At 41.6% G+C, this 7,768-nt stretch overlaps 1 pseudogene; it reads right to left on the bottom strand.

The window, feature by feature from the left end:
* Positions 1-6,785: 6,785 nt before the first annotated feature.
* Positions 6,786-6,849, bottom strand: LOC148684198 (U4 spliceosomal RNA; annotated as a pseudogene).
* Between the last annotated feature and the right edge of the window lie 919 nt (positions 6,850-7,768).

The raw sequence follows: 7,768 nt of genomic DNA, 5'->3' as shown, positions 1-7,768 counted from the left end.
ACTTTGTTAGACTGGTTTGGTTTGGTTGCTTTTGGTGGTTTCTGCTTTCTCATTTTACTTCAGATTGGCAGCTTCTGTCGCTCAGTAGAATGCCACTCTTGAGAGTCACCTAGACTTTGAGGTGGACTGTGACATTTCAGTGGAAGTCTGGCAACCTATTGCACTTGCGATAGGCTTCACCTCTCCATTAATTGAGTCAGTTTTCATGCCTCTTAAAGCAGGGGCATAGCCTGGGAGGCAGGGGGGCATAGCCTCTGGTGCACAATTTATAGGGGATGCAAACCAGCCCCCCCAACAGGATCCCCGTCCTGCCCTGCCTGCTGCCAGGGGTCTCACCAAAAATCTGACATTATCCAATTCACTCAAAAATGATGCCGAACAGCTGCAAATTCCCCTCTGCAAAGTTTGGCGGTGCAAAAAACACGTTTTATCATAGACCAAAAAAAAATAAGCCCTAACCCATAGAAAAACCTTTTCCCCGAAAATGTGGGGTCACAATTTCACCAAAAATCTGACGTTATCCAATTCACTCAACAAAGGTGCCAAACTGTTGCAAATTCTCCCTTGAAAGGTTTGGTGGTGGAACAGAAGGGTTTGTATCATAGGCCAAAAAATCTGCCGTCGATGCTTTAACCAGTGCGGTCACAATTTGTCTGAAAAAAAACCTAACCCTGGGCTTACTGTTGCATCCCTGGCCCCCTCACTGAATGGCTGCCTGGTCAGTGCATAGCTGCCAAGTTTTCCCTTTTCTCGCGAGGAAGCCTATTCAGCATAAGGGAAAATCCCTTTAAAAAAGGGATAACTTGGCAGCTATGGGTCAGTGTCGGGGGGATTTGCCCACCAATGGCTGCACTGGCCGGCTGGCCGGACTCCTCTGTGTGCAGGTGGGCAGGCAGCACAGTAAATTTTGCATGCACAATTTATGTGGAACACATCTCAACTGAAATTATATTTTTGGATTTGCGGGTTGGGGGCGTGGAGTTTGGGATCTCTCTAATGTGACAAATAAAGGCTATCACTGATCTGAACTTTTCATACAACTGGCACATTATAGTTAACATATGTAAGAATAAACACCAAAAGAGCTAGTTAATCAACAGCAGATGTCTGACAAATTCCCCACTGTTTGAAAGCTGAACGGTAGAGTGGACCTTTCAGTAAGGCATCCAGATTCACTGTGTCATCATCTGGGTCTCTGGCTATTCATACCAGGAGAGAAAGCTGGTGAAACAGAGGCTATTGCGTAGAGTTGGGGAACACTCTTAAGCCTCAGGGGCCACACCCTAGTGGCTGGTGGGACCAGAAGACAAAAGGAAACGGAGCAGAGGAAGCAATTCTTACACTTGTACAAATCGGGTCCTCCCTAACAAGAGGGCACGTGTTGCGGTGTGGCCTGTCAACCAAACCCTGTGTTGTGGGGGGGGGGGAACGGTTGGATGGCCACAACACCCTATTGGAGGTCCCTTGATGCTGGGTGCAATTAGACCAATGGGATGCCAGCTAAATTCCATCGAGGGACCTCTATATAAGCCCATGCACGTGTCCCTGAGCTTCCTCTTTGGGGCCAGTGCATCGGAACACCCGCCCATCTCTCTCTATATTTAGGCCTTGTGCTTGACCTTGCTAGGCTGCCGTGTGTCGTCTGTCATTGGGACAGGGGCACGGCAGGAATTTTCCCCACTTGGCTGATTGGCTGGTGCCATTTGGGTTTCGCCTGCCACGTAGCAAATCGTCACAACTTTTAAGGTTGTGGATAGGCTCTGGTCCAGGTGATAGGGGTGGCAGAATGGTCTGGCCATCCCTATGCGATGGGTATTCCGTTAAAGGAATCCAGGGGCTCATTGGTCTACTTACAGGCCTGAGGCTCCCCACCCCGTCTCTAGTGGTTTATGTGAATTGGTGCACCTACATCATTAATGGGATTTACGTATTGCAACTGGCCTGTCTTACCAACATGACTCTTTCAACTGCTTAACATAGCAGGGGGAAAATGCTCTGGACTGCAAGTGTATAAGTGAGCATCTAATGTCCAGCACATAAGGCATTCTGCCAAGGTTATTGCTTAGACCACTTATGTTTTGCGTGTCACAATTTTGTGTGTCATAGTTTTCAGGCATCTAGTGCTGTCAGTAGATAATAATTAAGTGCTTTCTGTTCTGCATGATGAAAAGTTCTGCCTAATTTAGTAGACTAAATTATTCTGCACATAGAACTTGGTACACATAAAATAAAAATAAAATAGAAAAATTCATTCCAGTAGCACCTTAGAGACCAACTAAGTTTGTCATTGGTATGAGCTTTCGTGTGCATGCACACTTCTTCAGATACACAAAATAAGTGTGCATGCACACTTATTTTTATTTTGTTTCGACGGCAGACCAACACGGCTACCTACCTGCAACTAAATCTGTACACATAGGTAGTCCTGAACATCACACGAATAAAATGATGTGAAATGTCCAATTCTTTTAATTGCAGTGGCTTGAAGAAGTCCTATGTCTCTCACAATGGCTACACATTTACACATTATGTTTGATTTCTCTGTGTGGTGGAAACGACTAGCATTTGCAGAAATAGTGTATTGCAATCCATTTCTGAAGGGTATAATTTAAGGAATTCCATCACTTTGAGCTTTATTATTATTATTATTATTATTATTATTATTATTATTAAATGATATATTTGAGGAGATTTGTGAGGAGGTCTGTGAAACCATCTTACAAAGGTTGTTATCTAGGTGATTGTTTAAAAAATGCTTGTGCTTTGGATAAAATGCTTAAGTGGTTCGGTTTTATTATTGTATAGATTTTAGCTGTAATCCAGCATGGAGTATGTTTAAAGTCATCAACATTGTATCGGATTGTAGAGGAGATATGGTTTTAAAATCTCTGCACTACTTTTAAAAAGGCAGCGTTGTTGTTTATTTGTGTCCAACTAAATAACACAAAAAATACCAGATCAGCTTTTGATGGCAAAGGGTTTTGTTTTAATCAATTGACATAAATGTTCAATTCTCCACATCCACTGCTAGAGAGGTGTCAATGTGAACTAGTTCACTAGTAATGCTAATCAAGGATGGCTTAATATAATAAAGATAAAGTCTCAGAGGGAATATGGTGCTATTGATTTCATTGGGTCTGCTTCATAAATAAGTAGCTCCAAAGCAGGTCAGCCTCTTCTGCTTTTAGTTCCACAGATATCTCAGTGTTTTACCCAGCAATATGGAAAGCTAAACCACACAGAGTTTTCTTTTTTAAAATTGCAATCAAGCAGTATATATAAAATGGAAAGAGTATGGGGTGTTTATTGGGTTAGGAGTAGGAATGATGGAGAATTCTGTTGGATATGGAGTAAGAAACAGAATTTCCTGCAATTTGCATGCTTATCAGGAACAAAAACCACACTAGTGGATATTCACTACATCTGCCAAATGTTAACATAAATAATTATGTTGTTTTCTGCATTGTTTTTGAAGTTTCCCGTACATAGAAATGAATGATATACTTTCTGGCATAGCTGATAGGGAAATGAATGGCATAGGGTTTTCGTGGGAGCTGAACTGTATCAGATAGGATAAATTGCTGATTGTGATGAACTCAGGACGGGATGGAAATTGCTGCCCTCTTATGCTGCTTACAGCTTTACATCATTTTATCTCGTCTTGACTTTTTAAATTCTTAAATTGGTGCTTTTTCTCCTTATATTGGTTATTGACTGTAATAAAACAACTTGCACTTGTACTCTAGTGAGGATAAATTCCCATGTCAATGTACGTATTCCTGGATGACACATCGAATGGTCCCATGGCTGTTACCGTTTGTAGGCAGGAATCGGAGCAGCCAGGTATAAAATATCTCCACCTCTCCAACAGCTTTTCATCCGCTTGGTGAGTCTTGTGCGGGGGCCAGCAAACTTTTTCAGCAGGGGTCCAGTCCACTGTCCCTCAGACCTTTTGGGGGCCGGACTATATTTTGAAAAAAATAAATAAAAATGAACGAATTCCTATGCCCCACAAATAACCCAGAGATGCATTTTAAATAAAATGACACATTCTACTCATGTAAAAACACGCTGATTCCTGGACCGCCCAGGGGCCGGATTTAGAAGGCGGTTGGGCCAGATCTGGCCCCTGGGCCTTAGGTTGCCTACCCATGGCCTTGTGCAATCTGGTGATCAACCTCACACACAGGATTATGCATCAGGCACTCGGAATCCACCTGCCTTTACAGATGGATTTAATACCAAGGTGCAGAAAGCTGCTGGGGCACATGCCGCCCATAGGGTGGGGCGAGCCGGGGCAGGGCGTGCTGCCGGAACTGTGCGACCTCCCGATGGGAGGGAGGCCAAGTTGCTGGGTCTTTTGGTGGTGGATGGCAGGGCTAGCCTGCGCAGCCTCATGACTGCCCTTGTGTGTTCTTTCAATGCATGGAAACACTGAACCTCCCTACAGATTACCCTCCTTGTGGAATACGAACAAAATAAGAGCCAGCCCTCTCCATTATGAATTTGTCTAGTCTTTTAAAGCCATGCAGGTTGGTAACTACGAGTTTCGCAATTTCATTTATTTATTTTTATTTATTTTAAAATTTCTATACCGCTTTATATTTTTAAGAAAAATCTCAAAGCGGTTTACAGCATATTAAATCAATAAAACATAAATAAAACCATCTGAAGAAAGTCAAATATAGAGTATACAGCCAAAGCAACATAACAGAAAACCATAGCTGTCAACTTCTCCCTTTTTAAAAAGAGAAATTCCCTTATGCTGAATAGGCTTCCTCGCGAGAAAAGGGAAAACTTGACAGCTATGGAAAACTAAAATATTATCTTAAAGATTTCAAAATAAAACAAATACTACTAACTGCACGAAGAAGTATTTTTTTTACCTGACCCGACTCTTCCAGCATTCAGCTTCATTGAAGTTCAAGTGTTATGAACGAGCAAGAAAAACATTTGAATGCCTATCCTAGGGAGATTCACCTGGTGCCTTCTCTCTCTTTCTCTCTCTCTCTGCCTTTAGAATCATAGAATTATACAATTGGAAGGGACTCTGAGCATCATCAAGTAGTCCAACCCCCCTGCAATGCAGGAATATGCAGCTATGGCATATACAGTCATACCTCGGTTTAAGTATGCCTTGGTTTGAGTACTTTCAGTTTAAGTACTCCGCGGACTTGTATGGAACCGATTAATCCACTTTCCATTACTTTCAATGGGAAAGTTCGCTTCAGGTTAAGTACGCTTCCGGTTAAGTACGCTTCAGGTTAAGTACAGACTTCCGGAACCAATTGTGTACTTAAACCGAGGTACCACTGTACAGGGATTGAACCTGCAACCTTGGTCTTATCAGACCCATGATCTAAGCAACTGGCTTCAGGAAAGACTTTTTAATTTAAGAAAGCCTTTGCAACGTGAGCCAGATGACATTAAGTGCTTCCATTTTTCACTTTGTTATTTATTAAATATGTCATGCTGGTTTTTTTTTATGAGATGGCTCTGCCTATTTAATTAACACTGTGAATGTTAGCCGGGCTTCCTTGGCAGAATTTGCCGGGGACCAAATGGTGGGATGTACCTTTCAACATAAATATGCCAAGTACATCTGATAGGACAAACATTTAATTCTAAATGGAATTTTGTTCATTTCCTTGGATACAAATGGATGACAGCAACCACTCTAGAAAAATGTGTGCACATCCTATGATCACTCATGATCTCTGTAAATTCAGATTGGCACTGTTTGGATAGTAAGTGGGGTAAAGGGAGGGCCCATCTACTTCCTAACAGCAACAGCTAAATGATGGCTGAGCTCGAGGCCTGTGTAATTTCTGCTAAGGAAAGGGAAAGTCTTCCCTAGCTGTAGTAGCTGTGTGGTGATAAGGTGGGCAGAGCATATTGTTGTACAGTGCAGCAGTTGCAATACTGTGTTGCCTTCCCAGGACATCCATCTACCCCAAAAGGTAGACACCGCATGCCCTTCTGAATGGGTTGGACATTTGAATGAGTGTACACAATATATCCATGTATATACACACAACATTTGCCTTTCGGTACAGAGGAGCAATAAATCATGGGGCAAGTTTTCCCCCATTCCACGAACAGGGATATCTGCATTCCCTAAGCCGCTTCTTAAATAGAGGGTTGTTTTTGTTTTGTTTTTTGGAAGAGTAGCAATTCTTCAACACAGCTGAAAATCCTTAAGTAGGGTACTTTAGAAAAGAATCTTGGACGCTTGAGGTGTGATTGATTTTTGTGATGGAACTGAGAAAAATGCTGCTGAAGCATTACATATGATTGAAAAGCTTAGAGGAAGATGGGGTATACTTAAATGATTATTACCTCCTGTTCTGGTTTAAAAAGGCAGTCTTTGACTGGGCTTTGAACTTGAAGGTGGCGGAGGAGAAAAATCCTTTGGGACTTAAATTAATTTTAAACTATGTGTCCCCAGTGAAACCACCCAAGAAGCATACATTATTATTTACTACATTTCTATACTGCCATTCATCTGAGGATCAGAGTGTGGTTCACAATGCAAAAAACACAAAAATACAGAACATAGTAACAAACAAACCAATACATGCCCCCTGTTTAAAAGGCCACAGATTGTCTATTTGGCTAAAGGCCTTGGAGAAGAGGAATTATTTTGCCTGGTGCCTAAAGACATGTAACGAAGGTGCCAGGCGAGCCTCCCTGGGGAGAGCATTCCTTATGTGGGGAAGCCACCACAGAAAAGGCCCTTTCTCATCTTGCTGCCCTCTGGACCTCTCGCAGAGGAGGCACACGGCGATATCAACTAGCAATAATTGTGCCTCGGATTAACCTCATTGGTTACAATATTGCCATAAAGGTGGACCAGCAAATATTTGATACCCGAAAACTGCATTATCAACTATATATGATTTTATTTAAAAAAATACCCCCCTACTTGGTCAAGAGCAGGGAATGAAATGCCGCTTTATTTTGACAAGGGTTTACTTTCTGAACAATTACAAAATAAATTCCATGGCACATTAAACTTGATCCTGCAAGTTGTGCAGTGTTTAAGAGGAAGAAGTCTGTAATATCTTCTACTTCATGGGAAACGGTTAAGGTGAACTACTTTACGATATGCAATTTTAAGTGCTATGTTTCATGAACAGTCATGTGAAATATGGTTATGTTTTAAAACTAATAAAACTTTGTGAATGCAAATCAGAAAACCAAAATCTATATGAATATACACATCCCCATTGAAATGGTCTTTTCTGTTTGAATTGTCCTTTAAAAAATGATACCTCGTTTAGGACGTGTGTGTGTGTGTGTGTGTGTGTGTTTAATTTCAGTACTGAAACCTAAATTGTTCAGCTGTAAGAAAACATTGGTGATTTAAACCTTGTAAAAGTGAAGTTCTTGCAGAAGGTAGCTGGGGTATTGATGTTGTTTCGATTGTTGTTATTTTTGCTTATTTCCTGGAAATGTGTGCTAGATACAATTCTTTCTCTTTTTAGATTATTTATCTCAATGACCCAGAGCCAGCCAGCCTCCCAGACTTGCCAGCTTGGGGATTTAGCTAGAAAGCCTCAGAGCATTGGTATTTCCAGATGCAACGTCTTTGGCACTGGATTGCATTGTCATCTGTGGAATTTGCCTAATCATTTCATATCGACTTCCCTTCTAATGGGATTATTTCACACAGAGGGAATAGCTCAGTCACTGAACTTGTGGAAATTCTGGTGATATAACATACGTGGCATTCACACTATCGTTTACTTTGTTGTTGTTGTTTAGT

This window comes from Zootoca vivipara, chromosome 11 (genome assembly GCF_965207765.1).
Source record: "Zootoca vivipara chromosome 11, rZooViv2.hap1.1, whole genome shotgun sequence".
NCBI classification, from domain to species: domain Eukaryota; kingdom Metazoa; phylum Chordata; class Lepidosauria; order Squamata; family Lacertidae; genus Zootoca; species Zootoca vivipara.
Note: the sequence above shows the minus strand (reverse complement) of the source record. Positions and strands in the feature narration are given on the sequence as shown.